This window comes from Sabethes cyaneus, chromosome 2, assembly GCF_943734655.1.
Source record: "Sabethes cyaneus chromosome 2, idSabCyanKW18_F2, whole genome shotgun sequence".
NCBI lineage: Eukaryota > Metazoa > Arthropoda > Insecta > Diptera > Culicidae > Sabethes > Sabethes cyaneus.
The window spans coordinates 41,889,744-41,916,283 of record NC_071354.1 but is presented as its reverse complement, the minus strand read 5'-3'; positions in this window follow the sequence as shown (position 1 = coordinate 41,916,283).

The window sequence follows — 26,540 nt, the reverse complement described above, 5'->3', positions numbered from 1 at the left end:
ACTTTAGGAGGGGGGGTCCTATACAAACAAAATACAAATTTCCTCATAACTCGAGTCCAGCAAATGGAACCAAATTTGGCGTGTAGGTGTTTTTGGAGGCAAGAATTTTTTTCTGTGATGAATTAGGACCTCTTCCCACATTAGGATGGGGGGCTCCAATACAAATGAAATACAAATTTCCCCATAACTCGAGAACTAATCAAGCAAATAGAACCAAATTCGGCATGTGGAGGTTTTTGGAGGCAAAAATATTTTCTACGGTGAATTAGGATCCTTCCACACTTCAAGAGGGGGGGCTTCTACACAAATGAAATACAAATTTCCTCATAATTCGAGAACCATATTTGGCATGTGGGTGTTTTTGGAGGCAACCATTTTTCCCATTATGAATTAGGACTTCTTACCTTTTTAGGAGGCGGGGGGCTCTCATTCAAACGAAATACAAATTTGCTCATAACTTTAGAACTAATCAAGCAAATGGAACCAAATTTGGCATGTTAGATGGCAGAATTTTTTTTCTGTGGTGTATTACGACCCCTTTCCCTTTTAAGAGGGTGGGCTCCCATACAAATGAAATACAAATTTCCTTATAATTTGAGTACTAATCAAGCAAATGGAACCAAATTTAGCATGTAGGAGATTTTTGAGTCTTGAATTTATTTTATGATAGTTAGAGACCTCTCACCCCTGTGGTAGGGGGATATGGACTCTCATACAAATAAAACAGAAATTTTTGCGAAACTCAAAAACTAATCCAACTCGAGAAATTCGAGACTCGTCCATAAAACATTAATCAATAACAAGACCACAAAAACTATCTATAGTAACACTAGATCATTCAGGACGAGCCGGCGGCGAGTGTTGCCGGTGACCCGCCGTCGGAAGCGCCGTCCACTGGGGGGCTTGCAAAACTCGAGATAGTGACAAAGATCATCCGAGATTCATGATTTATGTACAACACAGGTTAATTTGTGGCAATACGAAGTTTGTCGGGTCAGCTAGTGTAGAATAAAACAATGAAACAAATATGTTGATGGTTTCTCCAGGGCGAAACAAAACGTGAAGAGAAAGAGCGAAAAATTAGGTAAGAAGGGATCATTGCAGCAACGCTTATTAAGGTGAAACGGTATTGAATCCAAACATGGCCAGAAAGATTGCGCCCATGTGAGGATATTGCCTTACATGGACGCCATTTTTCCAGCCATGTTTGAATTCAGTACCGTTTCACCTTAAGTGTATACAGCATTGTTCTTAATCCAAGCTAGGGAATCGTCTCTGCCTGGAGATACTATCAACAACTTTGTTTCATTACTTTTTTTACCGTTTCCTCTGTCTATTGTGAAAAATATGAAGAATTCAAGCAATCGAGAAGAACACAACGTATAAAAAATTGAGTGGAACTTTTTAACGAAAGGTTGAATTTATATTGTACAACATCACATTTGCCACCGATGGATTGTTCACGTCCTTAACTGTGTCCTTGCACGAGCCTTAGCCACCGTGTTTTGGAAAAGTAGAACACGCACATGCAGTTTTCATCACTTCAGAATGAATTTAAAAAAATCATATTGGATTTAGAAAAGGAGAAAAACAGTCATCAAAATTTGAAGGAAACCATAATAAGTTCTAACCTGCACACTCAAATAAAAAACTGACAAAAACTTGTCTAAATGAAGTCAGGCGATGAAAACAACAACCTCCAAACGATTGTTATCTTCAAAACGTGCCAGCGGTGATCGTTCCTAGCAAAACAAATCATCAAAAGGTTACTAAATAAATCGTTTAATCTGACACTACTTTTTCATGAACGAAAAACAGCATCGTGCTGATATGAACGGCGAAGAGGGGGCGATAACAGAAAAATTACGGTTTGATGCGGTAAACACCTACCCACTTGTTTTACCTATTAACTACTTGTTTTGTAGCGGGGAAAAAAAACTTCCACTGTTTTTGATTCCGTGCCCTACACGGAAAAAAACATAATTACTCGCAGCGAAAATATCCCCCCACTCACCACCGACGGCCGACGACCGACGACGCACGGTGCGGTTGATCAGTCAGCCCTAGTGTGGGCCAGTGTTTATCGGCCGCTGAGCGCGTACCTACACCCAAAAATTATCTCGAGAAACTTCTGCGACTGCGACCCGATCTCCGCTTGGCAACAGCAGCGAGCGCAGATCGAGTTTCAAACGTTTTTCGAGGATGATAAATTTAGTTGTTTTTTCCGTCCGTCAATGTCGCACGCCGCTCTGCTGTCCGCTCGGTAATTATTATAGGTGGTTTCGGTTAGTTCGGACCCCCGAACGAATTGTTTATACCGCAGCAGTAAGCGGAAAGCTTCCAAGGGTGCTAGTTTTTAATTAGGGGAAAAAACCTGACCCAAATTAGTTTCGTTCTACTTTAAACGGGCCGGTCAGTTGTGTCACGCGAGCAAGGATTTACTCATCACTCAGTCCGTCATATCGGGCGGGTGATATCGCGTGATGCACTGGCACGGTCCGCCGTCCGCGTGGAAGGTTACGTGGGATTACACGTACCAAAGTTTGACATTGATTCGCTGACTACTTATTCGGTTGCTCTGTTATCATCTGTTTGATCGAAAATAGCACCAAATGTTTACCGATTAAGGGTACACCGGTGATGGAAATTGTGCGGTCAGCCAATTTACATAGTACCTACTCAGCACATCGCGGCGGCGGCGTACGTGCGGCTGGTCGCGTGCGGTTTCGTTGATAAGCTTGAATCATCACGGGTTTCGGTTCTGTGCGCTCTGCGGCTAGGAAGATGCGTACGTGCTGGACTACTGCCGTGCAAGGTAACATGTACGTGTACATGCCGAACTGGATTGTTTAACGATTTAGGTTGTTTGTAATTAATTTTAACGCATTTCGGTGAATTGCACCCAAGGGCTTTTGCTAGGGATTTGTTTAATTTAATTGATGCTAATAAAAATAGTTTTCTCCTCTAGCAGGCTTTAATAAATAGTTCAAATTTGTGGCCTTTGAAAAATGAAAATCAAGATGAACCTGTCCATGCATGTTGATGACAAATCGATGCAAGTCAAACAAACTAAATTCGGGTTTTTTCCTATCACCGAATATACTTAAGATAATTAGCGCTTGCGCATGAGCGATAGCTAATAACAAGCGCGTGCACACTTTCGTTGATGATTGATTAAATCTGCGGACTCTTTAAACCAGTTGAAACGAGTTAGTTCCAAATCTAATTCGAACCTCTCACCGCTCAGCAGGTAGTCGTACGACTTTTGCCCAACCAACGGCACCTTATGGCCTGTATGCACTGTTAATCCAATCGGTTTGATCTTCCTAATTGCACTCAGCTAGCTGTGAAGGAAAGGTCACCCGCTCGCTCCACCCGCGCGCGGCTATCGGCGGCGCGGCGGGTAGAATATTTTGTTTTAATGCTAACAAAAAATAAACCTGACATCAGACCGTACCGTGTCGTGTTCGTGGCAATAAACACCGGCTAGGAACAGTAAACAGCGGAGTGTTATTGCCGGCCAACAGCTGACTTTCCGGTGGTGGCACGGTGCCATTGATACGTGGATAAAAAATAATTAGTGGCAAGCATGAACCACTCGGCGGTGTCCGCCACGTCCTACAAACCGACACATTTGAGTCCGAACCGAATAAACTGAGGCAGCCGCAAAGGAGCCACATAGTTTGCGGTATCAGCGTTTTTATAGACATATCAAGTGGCCTCGCGAAACGGTCTGCACTTATTGCATCATCAACCTATCGCGTGTTTTCTTACTCAATATCGCCGGCGACTTTTATGTATTTCGGCATTAGTCAATGTTGCGGAATAAGATTAAATTAACCTTTTCATACCGAGTGTAAATAGATGGTAGAGTGCATGAACATCCACGTCATAAGGAATCTCATTTTCGGAACCCTTTGATGGATACGAAAGGGGAACAAATTTTGTTTGTGGTTTCGTTCAACTTTGCGCTCACCGCATTTGTTTCACGCTTTCGGTCGTCAGAGTTTTATGAAGCGGTCTTCGGTAGGTACAGTGAAAGAAAGAGAGAGGCAATCACCATTGCAAAATTGCCTGTAAGTCAGTTTTGAGTCACAGAGCCGGAATAGGCCGATTCATTGTAGTACTTAACTGATAGCAATTATCGCCTATAAAGTTTATAATTATAGATCGATTGATTACAATCCAACAGCTGGCGAAAAATAGCTTTTGAGTCATAAGCTGATTGATTCGTCTTTACATGCTTGATTTCAAGAAAGCAACTCAAAGAAACCTGCTGATGACTGTTTTATCTTGAACGGTCAGTTAGTTATCCTTTCGTGTATTCATTTCGGATGGACTTTCGCAGATGGTTAGGATACGACGCAATATTTCGTGGCAATTAACGGAATGGTGTTCAATGCATACAATTGTAAAAAGAAATCATCGTCATCGCTTGAACACAAGATTTTAAAAAGTTCAGATGACTGCGATGATCAATAGAATAATATAGAAGGCCCCAAATGACTACCTTGAGGTGCGCCGGGTGACACCGGTTAGACAGGATTGGATCTACCCATGCAAGACATGCTTCGTTGAACTCTGAGCTGCTGTCTAATTTGTTTTCTTTTTGCTATTCAATTGTTAGCGAATTGGGGAATACCATGAAGCTTGTGGTGTGCTTAAAAAAACGAAAAATACCATTATGTAGCGAATGCTTAAAGATGATTGCCACAGATAATTGGTCCAGAACCTTTAGAGGGCTGTGTGGACGAAAGAAATTCTTTTAGATCTTCGACGGACAGATTCAAGAGTGCCAATCAGAAAACCACGTTGTTCATCCGGTGTATGAACAGGCGGAATATTCGAAAGAATTTTTTTTTTTTTTTGAGTTTTTTTTGGTAGAGTACCTACGTTGTATACTATCCATAACGCCATAACGCTTTAGCTTTTTAACAAATGTTCAGAAAGATGATGGGTACGTACTCATGGAATGTTGTGTTCTGCCGACTAGCGTAGAGATTTTCTACGTCAGTCTCTCATGCTAAAAGCGTTTCCTGGATTTTTGTGTCGTGTCGAAAGTGTTTCCTAGATTTTCGTAATCTGTTCACAGTTCAGCGGTCCACCCAAAATGGTTATACAGCACTATTTACACAACAGCAGCCGGAAGAAAATGAAAAAGATTAAATCTAACTTAAAATTAAAAAAAGAAACTTAAAACTAACAGCGGTGTTGTGATTATAATTAACTCTATAAGTGACTCATACATACCTTTTTTTAACTGTATACTTAGTTGAGGTGGTACAGTCCAAAGTTCAAAACCGGATCAAATAAGACAGATATTTTTATAACGATATGGTATGGTTTTTGTTTACGACACGCGTCTAGCAAAATAAACAGCATTTTACAGTATGTATAGACATGTTTAATAAACTTCTACTGATGATACTGAAGCTACACTTTTACACAAGCTGAAAAAATATGTAGATAGTATTTATTTTATTTTATGGGTTTCATTTTTGATATTCATTGTTGTATTCGTATTATTAGAATTGGATGAAAGACTTAGTAGAAAATTATTGGTGGACTCAAAATTCATCAAACCTGCCGTTATACTTTTTCACTCATCCGGATTCTAACTTGCATTCTGTCGGTCGCAGCCGTCGATGAACGCATCTGAGATAATCTGAAATATGATAGGCATTGAGTTTTTAGTCGATGTAGATATACTTACTTTCTTATCCTGGTGCGATGTCCCTTAGGATTTGAACTGCATAATAATGTTCCTCTAATGAACTCGGTCCAGGTTGTCCGTCTCCAATTTCTCGATCATCCCACACTTTCCACTTCATGCTGCACTTGGCCTAAACATCGAGTACGCTACGCACTTCTGTAACTGATAAAACCCGAATTCGAGGCGAAAACCATTTATGCGGGGTTGTTGTCCTGCATTCTACCTGTCCATTGTACCCTTTCAGCTTTAGCAACTTTCTGGATACTGGGCTCTTGGAAATTGAATACTGGGCTCGCCGAAACGCTGCTCCAGCTCGTGGTTCATCTTTCTCCTCCATACACCGCTTTAAGTATGCCGCCGAAGATGGACTTAAGCACACGAAGGAAACGTCCAGTAGCGGTACATTTGGTACGGGGGTGAAGTTTACCAGAAATTAGGGTCTTGTAGAGTCCGTAGTAAGCACGACTTCCGAGAAAAATACGTCTGCGTATTTATCTGCTGCAGTTGTTATCCGACGTCATCAACGACCCGAGGTATACAAATTCGGCCGCCACCTGAACTCGCCTCCGTCCTCTGCCACACTATTGCCTATGCGAACTCGATCGCGCTTGGTTCCTCCTGCTAATAGGTACTTGGTTTTAGCCGTATTTTCTACTAATCCAACCTTTACTGCTTCACGTTTCAGTTTGGTATACTACTCAGCTACTTCCTGGAATGTCCTTCCGACAATGTCCACGTCGTCAGCGCAACAGAAAAATTGGCTAGATTTATTGAAGGTCGTGCCCCACATGTAAAAACTTGCACATTTCGTAAGACCTATCGGGTTGTTGAACAGGAGACAGAAAATACCATCACCTTATCGAAGTCCCCTGCATGGTTCAAACGAACTTGATAACGCGCCCGATATCCTCACACAGCACTGTACACCATCTATCGCAGCCTTAATCAGTCTTGTCTGCTTCCTGGGAAAACTGTTTTTCTCCGTAATTTTCCATAGCTCGTCACGATCAATAGTATCATAGGCGGCTTTGAAATCTATGAATAAATGATGTGTAGGGACTTGGTATTCGAGGAGGTATTGGAAGATCTGCTGCAGCGCAAAGATTCAGTCCGTTATCGATCAGCCATCCACAGAACCGGTTTGATAACTTCCCATGAATCTACTTACTAGCGGCGATAGATAGCGAAAGATGATCTGAAAAAGCAATTTATAGGCGGTGTTCAGAATGGTGATCGCTCGATAGTTCCCAAGTAACCACAAGTTCCGATAAAAGGGGATTTTTGGCTTAATCAGCCAACGAAATGATCATGAATAGAACTCTATTCAATTTCATTTTTAAGTAATTAACCGTACTTTCAAGTTCGTATTTGATGTTTAAACTTCGAAGGGAATACAAAGTAACTTCTAACAGAACTAGAAAGTTCGCAAAAAGTTCACTTAAGTCGCTATATAGAACACTGGTCAGCCCAAAAAGAAACTCCAATGATTTTTAAAACAAAAAAAGATTGGAGGAATATTTTCCCACTTCTTCCTGTTTTGCAGATTCATGACATTTTCTCATTAACGAAGGTATTTAATTTCGGTTAATAACCGACTGTTTTTTTATAAATATTAATTTATTGTAACTTACCACACACCACCAACATTAAACCTCGGGGGATTTGAACTCGAGTACTTCTTCTCGGTAACTTAGACGCATACCACTGCTCCGTTGCTGGAATATGCGATTTGCATCGTTTTTACACGATGTGCTAATTTCTCATTTATCACAGCCCCGAAACGAACTTACACTTAAGAACAACTCATCGGCAAAATTCATGTCACTAGCGGCGTCAGAGATGGCGCAATGCATCAGGATAGGCATGCAACGAGGAACGCTCGGGTTCAAATCCAGTAGCGGTCGGTGTTAGTTAGGCTTTTTTTAAATGGCCTATCTTAACCGACTTTACAAAAGTTAGGAGGAGGCGGAGGTAGAAAATGGAAAAGTATAAAAATAGAACTACAAGTGCTGTTTTATAAACTTTTGCCAAAGTTTCTTCAGAAGCTGCTTAGCGCTCTATGCAGCGAACTCAGGGCAACTTTGAAGTTCGGTTAATTACAGGTAAAGCTGCTTAGCAAGCTATTCCTCCATAAACATAAAGCTTGTTAACCTTCCTTAGACACCATTATCCGAACTCTAAGTTACTTTCAGGTTGTATGTTGAACTTTCAAGCTGCATGTTGGACTTTCAAGTTGCAACAGATATTAACGATACTTTAATGAGAATGAAGTTCGGTTTACAAATGTAGTGTCTGGTTGTTCAGCAAGAAAGTTCTGCGGAACTTAATTTAAACCAAATATGAGATTTCAAGTTTGTTCCTTAAGTGAAATTCGAACTTTTGGTTGCTTGGGTTCTCACATTCCAACTTGTCGCCCTTCTTGTATATTGAGCATATTACTCCCTCCTTCCACTCCTCCGGTAGCTGTTCTGTTTCCCAAACCGGGACTATCCGCCGGGATCATCTTGATAAGCTCCGCTGCGATGCCATTGAGCTGCTTGATGGCTTCGATCACATCACCTACTGTGGGCGTCGGTACACCACCATCATCCGCCGTACTGATGTAGTCCTTCTCCCTGCTGTCTTGCTATTCCGTCTCTGCGCCGCGCCATTCAGGTGCTTATTGTAATACTGCTTCCACCTTTCGATCACCTCACATTCATTCGATAAGATCCCTCCGTCTTTATCCCGACATGCTTCAGCTCGCAACACAAAGCCTCTGCGAGTTTCTTGTAGAATTTACGCGTTTCTTGAGAACGATACAGTATTGACGGGCGTCGCGAGGTTCTAACGTCGATGGTTTATTTGCGATGGTTTATTTGCGATTCTGCCTGTTGTGGTAACATCCAGATGGACAGATATGGGAGAATGTGCCGGATATAGGTATTTCGTATGGACATATTTTTGGAAGCGGTCAATGAGTCGATGACCGTTTTCGTTCGTAAGCGGATTGCGTTGAACTTTTCAATATGTAGATTTACAAGTTTAAGTGTATCAAGCGTGGCACAAACCTTGGCACAAATGTATTTAAGCGCTGAAGAGTAGTTTTTTAAGTCGGTAATATTCAGCAGAACGGTCTTTAGAGAAAGTATTCAAGACAAAGACTTGGTGTTTTCCCGACGTTTCGACAGTTTGTTTGTATCTTTTTCAAGGGGTAATATCGTTTACGTCTTTTGTTCTTTGGTGAAGAGTGTACTTATTACGGTCATGGAGGAAAGTATTTCGTACAAGTAAGAGTATTCAAAAACTTTTCCTGTAAAAAAAAAAATTACAGTAAACTTTGTAGTGGAAACTATACGCTTATAACCGTTTTTATTGTGGACATTGAAACCTATTCATATTCATATTTTTGTTTCTTATTTTATAGAATTGAATTGGCCATATTTCATCATAATTAACTGCCTTTTTAGCTATATTCTATTTTTCCGATTAAAAAATTACCATAGAAGGACGACAACACTTACTGTAAACGAAAACTTTTATTCAAGAGAAAATAGTTTTTTTCATTGTTAAGATACTTAACAACCCGTCATTTTTATGATAGAATCTCTCAAAATCATGAAAGTTACAGTGGACTATAATAAGTTTGATGATTTGGTTATTATTTCTGGCGATAAATTTTAATGTTGTTACAGTATTTTACATCGTACTGTTACAATAATTTTTATCTTCATGTTACGGTTTTTTTCGGGTAGGGGAGAGACGTCTACATTGAGACACTTTTTTTCCAAAATTTCAAAAAAACGCTTGGTGATAGCTACCAACGAGCTCTTTATTCCATTTGAAAGGTATATCCTTCTAGTTGTCTGAAAAAAAGTTTCAGTCGTTTTGTTTATAAGCTAAATTAGTTACAGCTAAAAATGTGAAGGTGTCTTTTTGTTTCACTGTTCCATAACAAGTGGGAAGAGTGAGACAACAAGTATTGAATATTGAGGCACATATTTGAATTTAATTTAAACTATATTTTGTAGTAATAAAGAATAGCTTAGAAGACGTACTGTTTATTGTGTGTATAAAGGATACATTATGGCTGGGTATGATTAGAATTTCCGACTATTTTCATATCTACATATATCTATACCTATAAAGAAGGATTTCTGTCTGTCTGTCTGTCTGTCTGTCTGTCCTGTGTTCCTTATAGAATCAAAAACTACTGAACCAATCGGCGTGAAAATTTGCATGTAGAGGTTTTTGGGGCCAGGAAAGGTTTTAGTGATGGTTAGAGACCCCTCCCCCCACTAAGAGGGGGGGCTCCCATACAAATGAAACACAAATTTCTGCATAACTCGAGAACTAATCAAGCAAATAGAACCAAATTTGGCATGTGGGTGTTTTCGGTGACAAGAATTTATTCTAGGGTAATTTGAGACCCCTCCCCTCTTTATAAAGGGAATTATAACTCCTCTCCCCTTTAAGAGGGGGGTTTCCATACAAATTTCCTCATAACTCGAGAACTAATCAAGCAAATGGAACCAAATTTGGCATGTGAAGGTTTTCGAGGGCAAGAGAATTTTCTATGTTGAATTAGGACCCCTCCTCACTTTAAGAGGGGGGGCTCCTGTACAAATGAAATACCAATTTCCTCATAACTCGAGAACTAATCAAACAAATGGAACCAAATTTGGCATGTGTGTGTTTTTGAAGACAAAATTTTTTTCTATGATGAATTGGGACCCCTCCCCACTTTAAGAGGGGGGCGGCTCCTATACAAACGAAATACAAATTTCCTTATAACTCGAGAGCTAATCCAGCAAATGGAACCAAATTTGGCATGTAGGTGTTTTTGGAGGCAAGAATGTTTTCTATGATGAATAAGAACCTCTCCCCACTTTAGGAGGGGGGGCTCCTATACAAATGAAATACAAATTTCCTCATAACTCGAGAACTAATCAAGCAAATAGTACCAAATTTGGCATGTGGGTGTTTTCGGTGACAAGAATTTATTCTATGGTAAATTGAGACCCCTCCCTCTTTATAAGGGGAATTGTAACTCCTCTTCCCTTTAAGAGGGGGGGCTTCCATACAAATTTCCTCATAACTCGAGAACTAATCAAGCAAATGGAACCAACTTTGGCATGTGAAGGTTTTCGAGGGCACGAAAATTTTCTGCGGTGAATTAGGACCCCTCCCCACTCTAAGAGGGGGGGCTCCTGTACAAATGAAATACAAATTTCCTCCTAACTCGAGAACTAATCAAGCAAATAGAACAACATTTGGCATGTGGGTGTTTTTTTTGGTGACAAGAATTTATTCTATGGTGAATTGAGACCCCTCCCGTCTTTATAAGAGGAATTACAACTCCTCTCCCCTTTAAGAGGGGGGACTTCCATACAAATTTCCTCATAACTCGAGAACTAATCAAGCAAATGCAACCAAATTTGGCATGTGAAGGTTTTCGAGAGCAAGAAAATTTTCTATGGTGAATTAGGACCCCTCCCCACTTTAAGAGGAGGGGCTCCTGTACAAATGAAATACAAATTTCCTCATAACTCGAGAACTAATCAAGCGAATTGAACCAAATTTGGCATGTGTGTGTTTTTGGAGACAATTTTTTTTTCAATGATGAATTGGGACCCCTCCCCACTTTAGGAGGGGGGGTCCTATACAAACGAAATACAAATTTCCTCATAACTCGAGAACTAATCCAGCAAATGGAACCAAATTTGGCGTGTAGGTGTTTTTGGAGGCAAGAATTTTTTCTGTGATGAATTAGGACCTCTTCCCACATTAGGAGGGGGGGGGGGCTCCAATACAAATGAAATACAAATTTCCCCATAACTCGAGAACTAATCAAGCAAATAGAACCAAATTCGGCATGTGGAGGTTTTTGGAGGCAAAAATATTTTCTACGGTGAATTAGGATCCTTCCACACTTCAAGAGGGGGGGCTTCTACACAAATGAAATACAAATTTCCTCATAATTCGAGAACTAATCAAGCAAATGGAACCATATTAGGCATGTGGGTGTTTTTGGAGGCAACCATTTTTCCCATAATGAATTAGGACTTCTTACCTTTTTAGGAGGGGGGGGGGGCTCCCATTCAAACGAAATACAAATTTGCTCATAACTTTAGAACTAATCAAGCAAATGGAACCAAATTTGGCATGTTAGAGTTTTAGATGGCAGAATTTTTTTTCTGTGGTGTATTACGACCCCTTTCCCTTTTAAGAGGGTGGACTCCCATACAAATGAAATACAAATTTCCTTATAATTTGAGTACTAATCAAGCAAATGGAACCAAATTTAGCATGTAGGAGATTTTTGAGTCTTGAATTTATTTTATGATAGTTAGAGACCTCTCACCCCTGTGGTAGGGGGATATGGACTCTCATACAAATAAAACAGAAATTTTTGCGAAACTCAAAAACTAATCCAACTCGAGAAATTCGAGACTCTTCCATAAAACATTAATCAATAACAAGACCACAAAAACTATCTATAGTAACACTAGATCATTCAGGACGAGCCGGTCGCGAGTGTTGCCGGTGACCCGCCGTCGGAAGCGCCGCCCACTGGGGGGCTTGCAAAACTCGAGAAGTGACAAAGATCATCCGAGATTCATGATTTATGTACAACACAGGTTAATTTGTGGCAATACGAAGTTTGTCGGGTCAGCTAGTTTCATATAAAGGAATTATACTAGTCATCTGACTTTTAATTTACACTTCAGAATTCATTTACAGTCAATTAATATGGATTTATTAACTATTTAATGCAAAATTTTTTTTTTTGAAAATTTGCATGGCGTGAGCATTGTCTGTGTGTCACTGTTCCAAATAGGAATGTTTTATAAAAAATAGTGAAATAGTGGTGTTAGCAAACAATTCGATTGTCATATTTTTTATATTTTTATCTCTCATTACTATGTGATGCCATGTAATAAATTCAATTTGGATTAAATATGCGGTTTGCTGTTGAAAATCACCGGAAAATGATTGCAATAAAATTTACTTTGACCCCCCCCAAAAATGACTTTTGTAGAAAAATATATTGAAAAATCAACAAATTTTTTCCAAACTACATTATGTAACATAGGTTCATAAACTTCACTTTCCATGAAAATATCATGGATCTTGAATGCTTTATGGCGAAGTTATTCACGTTGTCTCACTGTCCCTGTTGGCTCACTGTTGACTACTCTCCCCTATACTGTGGTCACTAAATATGTGTAAATATTCAATCCACTCTTATTCCATTTTTACTCCAACCCTGGCCTTAGCAATGCGAATGATACGTTTGCACAACGTTTATTCGATATAACCAGATTGAAATTGGCAAGTTCGTAATACGTCGCACGCTTAATAAGGGGGTTGTATAATTTCCCTTTTATCTAGTTCGCTGTGGTTCAAAGGTTCACCAACATCTGCGATCCTAGGGGCCTGAGAGAAAAGCTGGTTTCGATTATAATTGACTTCCATTATAGCTTGGTTCGATTCGTGGATCCCCCCGCTTGGGTAAAGAGGAACATTATACAAACTTAATAAGCGTTGCTTTAATGACCCTTCTTTACCTAATTCTCCGCTCTTTTCTCTTCGCGCCTTGTCTTCCCTGAGATTTGTTTATTTGTTAAAATCAACTGACATGGATTGTCTTTTTGAATGTTTCTGGTCAAGTTTATAAAAGCCTAGCGCTATATAATTTTTTAGCAACCTTGTGTGACAGTTCATTGCACTTAAAATAAATTTTCAGCAGTAAAAAACGTCCGGATGCAGGCAGTTATTGACTCATAGGATCCAAAGGTGGTCCAATGAAATCTCGGTTGCAGTAGTCCGGTAGAGCGGAGAGTACTTTGCGATACGCGTTGCAGTTCATAAGAGACAGGTTGAACGGTGAATCTATCTCACCATTGAAGAGCTTTGCCATAAACACTGCTTACTGAACTGGCAAGGCATTTGCAGCTGTGGATAAAAAGCCAAGCTTTCGTGATAAACAGGACTGTAAATTCTAAAATGTACAAGCAGGACTGCCTAAAAACTTATTCTTCCGTCATACATGATGCGTAGTTTTGCCCTGATTTGGCTAGTTGCTAGTACAGCGGAGAAGTACTATAGTAGCGTCGACACGACGAGATGGATTTCTACGAAAAAGACATCAATCCACCCAACTGCACTAAATTTTGCCCGATTGAGAAATATTGGATGCTGAAGAAGAGTAGAAATGTGACTCGGGATGCGAAAGAGATGAAGAGATAATGGAACAAAATGGCTGCATCGAGAGTCAATCCAACAAACACCGAAGCTGAATTAAAATGCTACTGATTTGGTTACAGCTGATTTAACTCTGAATACAGGTGGTAGACGCTGAATAAATTAAGGCAAAGGCCTCTGTATTATGTAACTGTTTAAGCAGCCAACGAATGCGCTGTAAATCAGCTGCTTCACATAATAGTGTCACAAGCAGATTAGGCGCATCTTCAACCTCTCAGCAACCCATTAATATTTTCAATAATTTTAGGCGCTGAATAAACACTTTAGCAGCCATTATTATTCAGCCATAGCTGAATATGCATCGAATAAAATTTATTTTTACAATTCTACAATACTTATTCAGCCGAAATTGGTGAACTTATACAACCTATTTCGTTAGAGGCAGAAAAAAAACACTTGTTAAGCAATTATATCGCCCTTTATATAACCTCTGTCCGCCTTGTTTCCAGCTTTGCGTAAATTGATTATTTAAAAACGCGCAAAAGCCTCTATTAAGCTTCATTGCAGCTTCGAAAGCAGCTATTAGCAAGCCCGAAGCTTGATAAAATCACCAAATTTACTTGTTTAAGAACTACAAAAAGGTTTTTATTTCTATAACTAAACCATAGTTCAGCCACAGGTAAAATAAATTCAGCTATAAAAGCGTTTGATCAGCCTGAAATTGTTACTTGGGCAGCTCCTTTCAACGCTGCAATGGACCTTAATAGAGTGACTGAAGTTTTTGGAGCATCTTAGTAGAATGCAAAACCTAAAGTTAAATAAAAAGAAAACTTATCCAACTTAATACTACTATGTACATTTTATTCACGACAGATACGTATTTCGCCTACGATTTGCAGGGTTCCTTAGTGTCTGTTTTCGAAAAATCTTACGAGTTGGTTTAAGGCGATCCAAGCTGCATAAAGTAAGCACTCAAATGGTGTTTGTCCTAGCGAAGTTTAAGCTACTTAAAGTTTTTCCAAACCAGCTTTCTTCCAAAGCTGATAAACAAGCTTAATAGCGGATTTTTCTGCTAAAGAATCCGCTTCTAAACAGCCATAAACATCAAATTTCTCGTTCTAAAAATAGAATTGACAGCATTGTGCAGATTGGTTATTTAAAACACGCAAAAGCCTCTATTAAGCTCCATTGCAGCTTTGAAAGCAACTACCCAAGTGGCAATTTCTAGCTGATCAAACGTTTTTTAGTTGAATTTATTCAACCTGTGGCTGAACTATGGTTTAGTTCTAGAATTAAAAACCTTTTTTCAGCTCTTAAACATCTAAGTTAAGCTTCGGGCTTGCTAATAGCTGCTTTGAAGCTGTAATGTAGCTTAATAGAGGCTTTTGCGCGTTTTTAAATAACCAATTTGCGCAAAGCTGGAAACAAGGCGCACAGAGGTTATATAAAGGGCGATATAATTGCTTAACAAGTGTTTTTTCTGCCTCAAACGAAATAGGTTGTATAAGTTCACCAATTTCGGCTGAATAAGTATAATGTGTATTTTATTCGATGCGATTATGGCTGAATAATAATGGCTGCTAAAATGTTTAATCAGCGCTTAAATGTTTCTTGGGAATAGTGTCCAAAATATGATAGGTAAGTGGTAATCAGTTGGACATCGGCATCGTCCTGATGACAGGCATAGAATGCCTGAAACCGGTCGACGTGAAGGTAAAAATGATTTTTTATTAATATTGTTTTTATCCTTAAATTTTGTAAGAGCAATACGTGTTTGTGTTTCGTCCATCAATATTCCTATATAGGTAAGTGGTATTCGAAGAAAAGTTCGGGATTTCATCTAAACCAAATTGGATTAATTTCTTCGCTATGTTTCTTTTAAAGTGCAATAAATGCAAATGCGTTTCATTTATTGCACTTTAAAAGATGGCATGGCTCCGAGACAGGTCCGGTTTTTACGTCCAGATATTGATTGACCCAAGCTTTAGTTAATAATATATGCTGATTTCAAAATTAGTAAAAGTTAAAGATCAAATAAAAATAAAGCATGAAATGTAAAAATTAGTCCCGTTCGACGGAAGCTGATGCAAAAGATAATGGTAATAATTAAAAGCCAAATAAAAGCATTCAAAAAACATAAAGATCAATCACTGCATGATAGCTTTATTGATATTAATATCAAGAAACAGTGTTTTGTTTTGTTTTGTTTCCTGTGATAATATCTCGATCGCCCTGACGTTTCTTCACGCGCTACTGATGTCCTTGTCCTCTTTAGATAAAATATCAGTTTGTATTCTAGATTACACGTACGGTACCGTTTTCATGCAGCAAAAATAGCACATTGAACACGGCTTATCAAGTCTGCAATCATTGATAAAAACGCTTTTCATGACATGACTGACTAGGCCAGACACTTCGTAAACTAGGATGTTATCTATAATGAACGGAAATTACAATGTCCATACCGACCGACGCTACCGCCGTATACCATCTTTCCGTCCACCCAACCAATCGATATCGCACATTATCGCGGTAATTTTCCGTCGTTCGTTCAGAACTGAACAGCGGCAGAACAGCGATGTCCTTCAAATGACTCCACCACGTCTCGTTTGTTGTTTGGATCGACTATTGCGGTAACTTATCAGCCGAAACCTTCTTGACTTTAATATTGGTTTCAGGTTTCGATTGCTTATTTGCCAATTTCGTTTGGATAACTGATAACGCTCTGACATCGTCCCACTACATCAGCATCCGGATTTACCCTAAACTAATATTTTTAAGTTGCTAATAAATCGGTACTTTGATTTATTTTTAAACCCAAAAGCTTGTAATTTCGCTTTGCAGTATCGGATTTTCGACGTTTCACTTCCTGTGCACAGGACTGCGTCGGGTCGCATTTCTCATCACGCCACCCATCCATTGGTCCGTGTTACGCAAATACATGTGACGGGTGTTTCCCTCGACACATACGAGCATGTTTACTTAGCTGTTACACGACAGCCCAAGATGCGGTGTACGGCTAGGTGATGGAATAGTTTCTAGTGGTACTATCGACTGGTTAGCCAGTGCCACAAGGATGGTGGTTCTACCTTTACGGAACCGATCTTGCGTGTCGTCGTCGCATAAACCGTGTTCCACGCAAGGGAAATGCCCTCACACCAGACGTAGACTTACGGGCACTGATAGACACCCTGGAAGCATGTCCGCCATTTGCCAACCGACTGAAAGACCGACGGTCGTCGCTTTCGGTCGGTAGGATGATTGATCTCATTAGCGGGGAAAATCTAATTAAAAAAAATGTTGTCGCTAATTTTTAAGCGAAGCATATAACCGTAGATTTGTCGGTTTTCACTGGCATACATTCCGGCAAAGCAGTTGTATTTCATCATTATTCGTTTCTGTTTTTGGACAGGTGACAGTTTGTACTTGTAGACTGATGAGCGGTAAATGAGATCACGGCTTAATTTGAATGTGCGAGCGTGCTTTCTAGATACGCTTATAGATTTTCTATAGACGATCAACGCGTGAATATGATTAAACAAAAACATAAAATAAAATTAGCGATGCTAACCCGCGGGTAAAGTTTTTTCCGCATTAAAAGCTCTCACACATAAGTCATACAATTCAAATTTCACGCCAGAGCACGCTAACCCTCGACGAAAAAAAAAACACCTAATGAACAAATTTTGTGCATCGGACATCCATCAACGGCGAAAACAACAACATCTTACTCAACGGCCGTAAATTATTACCGTCACACTATTTGACCAACAAAACAACAAACACCGCACGGCACGGTACGGCACGGCACGGAAATAGCATTCGGTCGTACGACCAAATTCACTACGGCCTTGCGCTGTTGACGGCAGATAATAAGGTTTCGGGTTGCGATAGCAAGCACAATATGCCGCTGCTGCTGCGGTCAAGCGCGATGTAAACATTTTTCATCGCCGGTTATTGGAGCCGGGCAAAATGGGAGTCGGCTATCAGGTTCCAGTGTTTAAAATTAGATTTTAACTTTCAGTTACCCGTTTAGTTTTCCGATAGTATTTTTCAATTTCCAGTTTAGAGTTTGCAGATCTTAGCTTTCAGTTTTCAGTTTTCAGTATTGTGTGTCAATTGTGATTATCTACATCTTCACAAAAATCGTCCAGAATTTGAAAATGTTTTTCAGTGGTCAATATTCTTAATTTAATTGTATTATAATCATTCATGAAGCAAATAATCATTCTCAGTTTTCGTTACCGGTGCTAAGGCGTTCAGGTTCTGCGTATTTTATCGTAATAGATCAGCATCGCTCGCTTTCGTGCCTCGTTCGTTGCAAAAACTTTGAGAACAACATTTTTCCGAAGCCGTGACAATTACGCAGTTGTAAATTCAAGCCACCAGTTTGAAGAGTAGTTCGTATTGTAATTTACAATAATATTTAACTCAGGTGAAGAGCCTAATACAGATGTACCGGGCCGTGGTGGTCGGGCGTCCTGATACGTTACTTGGATGATTTTTGTTATGAAACATAACATAACATAACATGATCCAATGTCCAGAGACTTTGCGGAAACTAACTTCATTGTTTATCTTTCGTGGTAAATCGTCAACCTCATCTAACAAGACGGACGCAAATATTTTCCGTGCGTACAGTGGATTCGCGCAGGACTACGTCATGTTTTACTTACAGAAATAAATATTTAAAGCATAATATTCGTCGAATCGAATTGAGGCTCAAGTACGTCGCAAGCGCTTTCAATTTATAATGGTGACCGCAAAAAGTTTCTGTAATGAATGCAGTATAATCGCTGACCCGCGCGTTGTTTCGTTGGATCATATCATCTCTAGCAACAACTAGTATCGGACTAATATTTCTTCCACTTCCCATGTAGTAAACCCTTTTGGTCGCGACCGGCGTCGTTATTGGTCAATTTTCAATGTATTGAATCAGTAGAAGTTGCACAATGAGAATGCCATGCAACTTTCAAACACTATTGAATTATTTCTTTGTCTGGTCTGGCCAATCACGGAGTGCAACTACGGGCAGTCTACCTAAGACAAGCTAAGTTTCAGTTTTTAGTTTCTAGTTTTGAGTTTTCAGTTTCAGTTTTCAAGTTTTAGGATTTAGTTTAAACCAACCACTATTAGTTAATTAATTACCTATTAGTTTTGATGGCGAACTCTAACAATAATACATGAGGCGTGTAGAACATAATGGATTGGCTAAAAATCGCACCTTTAGTATGTGGTTGGCATCCTTTCAAGCTGCCCATTTCCCACTGACTCTAACTGAATCAATTTCGACCGTGTAAATAGAATGAGCGAGCGTTCAGCGCGATTCACATTTTACTCGGGTGGCCATCCCGTTTTCCTGCTCAAAGTTTAATATTGTCCCTTCCTCAGACAGCTGCCTATGACGTCAAATTCGTGGAAAATGGCTTCGAGATTCGCACAACAGATGATTTTGAAAACGTATTTATATTTATAAGTGAATGTACCCTACTGAGCTGGGATGGGAGAAGGAAATGTTGGCAATTACTGACAGTGCACATTCGTCGGTGTGTGTGTGTATATAAATATCTAGCACCAGGTTTGTAAATTGCAAATTGCCGGTTTTTCCCACTGTCAGAAGCACAGTAGGTAACGTACTATTTTTCTGGGGAGATCCGACAGACTGGTTGACGTCCGTGTTATTTATACATTTAAACAGAAAAAATCGCTCAATACGTGGCAGATTCACTACACCACACCGGGTAGATTAGGATATCCTCTGACCATTACGAGGAATTTTTAATATGAATTTCAGACATTTTTTTGCTGCAATCGGTGCTATTTCTCAATAGCAGCACACAATCCTCAGGAATACAGCGATTAACCAATCACGGTACCGCTTTAAAGCAATTTACCATCTGGGACCGATCAAGTAGGAATTTTTCATTCAAAGGAAAGTGATAGATTTATCAGCCTTTTGCCCCCTTTATCCTCGCTATGTTCCCGGTCTATGCACGGCCGTGGAGAAGAATAATACGTATATTCTTGTAAAATCCAATCAGAGCAGCTAAAGAATAGCTGTCAAAACAGTGTGAACGGGAAGCTTCGAAGCATTCCTAGGATATCTAAGCTGCTCGGGAACACTCGCTGAATACACGTCTCCAACCTCCAATTCCGTGTGTCCCCGGTCCGGACTAGCATCGGTTGTCGTTTCTTTTCTCGCTCCAATGAGTGCTGATCCGATGGGGGCCTTGTAAAGCATTGCTAGGATTGTAAAGAAACGAGTGGAAAAGCACCGGCGAAACAAATTGAAGATTCTCCGAGCCCTCGGAGGTAGAAAGATAAGACCTTGGACGCTTGAATGGTTCCCACCACCATCTTCTTTGCCAGCATAGCAGAGCAAAGTGTGGAGACACATCGCAAATGGATGCTTGCTCGGTACTACTTCGCCTTCCGGGGAATTTTTAACACAAATCCTTAAATGTTGCCTACTTACTGAGGGAGATTTCTATCCTTACCACTCTTGCCGGCCCGGAACCAAACTACACGTAATTGAATTTTCCAATTTACCACTTAGTTTGGGCAGCAGCCGGCACGGTGCGTGTGGAACGAGAAATCGGATCTGCATGTTGAACATGTAGTTTCGCTTACACTCACGTACAGCACGGGCCGACCTTTTGTGCGTGCAAATACGTCCGCTATTATTCGCTCCATTGGCGGCATCGCCGGTTGATCGCTCGCAGGCGACAGTAATTGCGAAACAATGTTTTCCGTGTCACGCCTTGGTGTGTCTCTCTGAAGCCGAGCAAATGCGGCACAAAATAAGGCTCGTTATGGCATCAGGCTAACTAGCTGATAAGAAACTTTCGGTGGAGCGAAATTTGAATCTGTTTAGTCCAGATAAACTAAGGTCTAAAATCATTGACACCATTCGACGGAGTCGAAACGATAATATAACCGTGCGGTACGTTCTATTCCAAGCAATGCATTGTTCCACTTGAACGCATCTGCCATTCAATTACCTCTTCGAAAGGGTGCCAATTGAGAGCGCAGTTAAGCAGAATACCGCCTTTCCGATTTGAATCAATAGGTTAGCTTTGCACCTTCAAAAGTAGCGCCGATTTCCGGTTGCCAACGTTTTACCGTACAAATCCATCTTCCCGCACGAGTGAATCTTCGATTGCACCGCGCTACCACCGGACCGGTCGGGGTTAGCAGGGAGTGTTTTCCTAAACATTATTATATAACAACAACCATTCGATGCCGACTCCAAGTCTCGCAGAATTTTGCTGCCCGGTAAGGTTGACTCACCGCCTATGCTCCGCTCGCAGACCGGCAGGCTCCTTATCGGCCGGTATACCGGCATTCAATATCAGCTGTCAGTGCAAGATCTCGCGTGTCTGTCAACTTCCATTACATGTTTGCTGATTACAATATGTATTCCGCCGCGCCGGTAAGTATGGGCGTCGTCGGCACACACAGGCAATCCAAAGTTGACTTTGCTAGCTGATAACGGCAAGGCGGCCGGTAATGGAATTAGCTGGCCTTCGATAAGGCTTCGAAAGAGGTGTTATTGCATAAGCTGAGTTGCGGACAATTTGCAGGCAAATAGTTTATGCACTATAGTCCACACTTGAGGTGAATAGTGTTGTAGGAAAAATATTAAGTATCATCGATTCACCTTTCGAAATAAAAAAATTCTAATGATGCATAAGAGTCAGACGAAAATTTCAGTTCCTGCCAAACAGTTGTTAGATGAACACCGCAATCAATTTATAAAATTTAATAACATTTGTTTTTGTGTAAAACTTTTGCTGTTTGGGCATATTGAAGTACTCAAAATGAAGGTCATTAACCGATTAAGCACCACACTTTTCTCAGCAGGGATAGAAAGTTGAAACTTTCAGGAAAATTCTCTTTTAGGTCTTTTTTTACCCGTAAATCAAACTTGGGATTTTTTTTGGGATTTTGAGTAAGATACACCGTGGCGAGTGGGACCTAAAAATGCCTAATTTGGGTTTATTCCACTGTGTTTTCTATACCTATGATTATTTCAAAATTCTTTCAGCACAGAAACTCTTCAGTGGTATCACTTCGAAGGACTAATTACGAAAAAGGCCTATCAATTTACATGAAATGAATCTGGAGGAGAATTTTCAAAACTATGGCGATAGGCCCCACTTACCGGGGCAAGTGGGACCTATATTCAAATTTGATTAAAAAGAATAAAATAATAGTAAATTGTGTAAGTTAAAATACAGCAATGTTAAAGCATTGCAAGAAGCAATCAAAGCAATATTTGTACGAAGGGTTCATTCAAAAATAGCGTATCAAAATCAGATCACAACGGGCGATTTTCTAATTTATATAAAATACAGATCGTGAGTAATTACGCTGTAGAGCATTATTGTAATGAAATGTAGTTGAATATGTCGTTGTATCCAATTCTTGCGAGACGTAATTTAGGATTAACCATTGTTTAATAGCTCGAAAATACGATTATGATCTGTTTGTTCTACCATGCCCAATTCGGTAGAGCTACTCATAAGAGATAGTTACGCTATAATAACCACAACACTTTATTCCTTCCAGTTGCAGATTTGCTTAATTATATCAAATTTGCCTTTCCAAATTCAATTAACATCGTTTAGGTGTAACCAAAATGTGACCAAACTGTTTGCTCCCTCACAAGCTGTGCATATGGGCTTCTTTTTTTGGACCCCTTGGTTTAGTCCTCTTCGGTTTTATTTTAAAGCTTTACCGGTATAAATATTATGAAATTGAACTGAAAATGTTCGGTAGTTCATCTAAAAAATATATTAGGACAGGAAGTTTTGTGCTGAAACACTTTATTTTTAATAGGTCCCACTTGCCCCGGGTGCTTTGAAGTGCCGGACTAATTTCGACCCAATGTCGTTTGTCAAATTAAACAACTAGTTTTCGGGTGTAATTTGTTAATACACTCATTATGTTTACCTACTGTCAGAAAAACATGTACTTTTACGTAAAGCCTGTGGCCAAAATATCATTTATAGAAAGGTGCATCAAACTTACAACGCAAATTAAAAATAACGCTCAAATTAAAAGTCCAATTTTGATGTTTGAAATGCCTGTTATAAATATTCTATAGTTTTAATACATGCGTTTGAGTTGTATCTTTCATTTCTAGAAAGGTTCGGTTGGAGAAAATGAGGTTGAAGAGAGTTATGAGCTCCGTTCCCACTTACCCCGTATTCCCACTTGCCCCGGGGTACCTTATTAATAAGTAATAAATGAACGACTAGGAATATTGCATGTTATGTTTTATGATAGATTTCATAACATTTGGGATGGAAACCATCTTTGCACTACACGCATAGTATGCAGTTTGAGTGCAAAATGCACGGCACCGCAGATGACTAAATGCCTACCAACACGTTCCGGAAAGGTTGTAACTTTAAATTTGGTTCCATGAAACTGTCGTTGCTGTCACTCAATTTCTCCAGATATTCCAGAGGCAAAGTTACTTTAACGATTTTATTGCGCTCTTATCACAACGACTGCTCCATCTGCCATCAGTGTTTAAAGCTGCAAATTCTATGTTATGTAAACTTTTACAATGTTTCCGGAATACTTTGAAAAAGCGAAAAATAAGATTTACATTCATTTGTTAACTAAAAAGCAACGACATCAAATGAAACACCGCAGCAAACGAACGAAAACAAACGTTCCCGTTGCAAATTTTGAATATCGTTTCTTCCTAGCGTTGCGTTTTCCCAACGCATAGCTTAAAACCTATCTTAAAATTACAAAAATAATCAAAATCATGAAACAAACTTTTTTTTGGCAAGCAGCCGATTCCTACTAACACTTTATGAGCATTTTTCCTTAACACACTGAAAAACAGCAAAACTTGTTGTTTTGTCACAGCTGTAATTATGTTACTGGTAATATCTGACCTTTGAGCAAAAACAGGTCGATTAAATTTTTTTCAAATCTTTCTTTCTTTTTCAAGGTCCAAGTTGATATCTTAAACCGGACCTTCTCTAAAATCGAATGAAAGTGCGTTGCGTTTTCGCAACGCTGGGAGAAAATGTGTTAATTGCACTTGAAAAAAATAGCGAAAAAAGTGTACCGATTTGGGTTTGATGAAATCCCGAACTTTTCTTTGAATACCTCTCATTATATTTTGAACACTCTGTTGGTCAATCTGAGCGACCATTTTGTTCCACCATTGCTTAATCTCTGTCGCATCCCGGATCACCTTTCCACTCTTCTTAAATTTTTCTTTGGTAATCTCTCTCTCTCTCTCTCTCTCTCTCTCTCTCTCTCTCTCTCTCTCTCTCTCTCTCTCTCTCTATCTATCTATCTATCTATCTATCTATCTATCTATCTATCTATCTATCTATCTATCTATCTATCTATCTATCTATCTATCTATCTATCTATCTATCTATCTATCTATCTATCTATCTATCTATCTATCTATCTATCTATCTATCTATCTATCTATCTATCTATCTATCTATCTATCTATCTATCTATCTATCTATCTATCTATCTATCTATCTATCTATCTATCTATCTATCTATCTATCTATCTATCTATCTATCTATCTATCTATCTATCTATCTATCTATCTATCTATCTATCTATCTATCTATCTATCTATCTATCTATCTATCTATCTATCTATCTATCTATCTATCTATCTATCTATCTATCTATCTATCTATCTATCTATCTATCTATCTATCTATCTATCTATCTATCTATCTATCTATCTATCTATCTATCTATCTATCTATCTATCTATCTATCTATCTATCTATCTATCTATCTATCTATCTATCTATCTATCTATCTATCTATCTATCTATCTATCTATCTATCTATCTATCTATCTATCTATCTATCTATCTATCTATCTATCTATCTATCTATCTATCTATCTATCTATCTATCTATCTATCTATCTATCTATCTATCTATCTATCTATCTATCTATCTATCTATCTATCTATCTATCTATCTATCTATCTATCTATCTATCTATCTATCTATCTATCTATCTATCTATCTATCTATCTATCTATCTATCTATCTATCTATCTATCTATCTATCTATCTATCTATCTATCTATCTATCTATCTATCTATCTATCTATCTATCTATCTATCTATCTATCTATCTATCTATCTATCTATCTATCTATCTATCTATCTATCTATCTATCTATCTATCTATCTATCTATCTATCTATCTATCTATCTATCTATCTATCTATCTATCTATCTATCTATCTATCTATCTATCTATCTATCTATCTATCTATCTATCTATCTATCTATCTATCTATCTATCTATCTATCTATCTATCTATCTATCTATCTATCTATCTATCTATCTATCTATCTATCTATCTATCTATCTATCTATCTATCTATCTATCTATCTATCTATCTATCTATCTATCTATCTATCTATCTATCTATCTATCTATCTATCTATCTATCTATCTATCTATCTATCTATCTATCTATCTATCTATCTATCTATCTATCTATCTATCTATCTATCTATCTATCTATCTATCTATCTATCTATCTATCTATCTATCTATCTATCTATCTATCTATCTATCTATCTATCTATCTATCTATCTATCTATCTATCTATCTATCTATCTATCTATCTATCTATCTATCTATCTATCTATCTATCTATCTATCTATCTATCTATCTATCTATCTATCTATCTATCTATCTATCTATCTATCTATCTATCTATCTATCTATCTATCTATCTATCTATCTATCTATCTATCTATCTATCTATCTATCTATCTATCTATCTATCTATCTATCTATCTATCTATCTATCTATCTATCTCTCTCTCTATCTCTCGCTCGCTCGCCCGTTTTCATTTTTGTCCCGTTTTATTTTTGACGAAAATAGAAGTGTAACGTTTGAATGAAAGATTTCAAATGGTAATAACTACTACACTACTGAACGGAACAGAACAATTTACATGTCGTTGGATAGATAAAATGATAGGTAAAAGGCCAATTGTATTGAGGGAGTAAGAGGGGGGCCAAATTTGGCATGTGAGGGTTTTTGGAGACAGGAATTTATTTCATGATGGTTTGAGACCCCTCACCCCTGTGGTAGGAGGATAAGGACTCTCCTTCAAATAAAACAGAAATTTTTGCGAATGTGTCATATTTTCTGTTATATGGCACAAGCGGTAAGCTGTGAAAGTAAACTAGTAAAACCTCTCGAATATAGAATAAAAAAAGCCTTCTCGGAGCAAGAGATAGTGAATCGATGCCGCTAATTTACGTGCCTTTTGACATTCATGTCAAAAAAGAAGGACATTCGAATGGCACGTCATATTGCGATGAAAGTGCCTTGGATTTAATGTTATTCGTAACAAATGGCCCTTTTAAAGGCTACAATCGAGTTAAAGTAAGATTTTTGGAATATGTCATGCTACGCATAATCATATTGAATACGATAATCTGTGGGCTGGTCATTTATTACTCTTTCAACCTTCATGATTCACACAAGTGATTTTTAAAAGAAATCTCTATGTCGCAATGCTTGCAGGCATGTACTTCCGTCTAGATATTTTCGAAGCCACCATTGCATTCAATGAAGAATTGAATCTGAATATTTC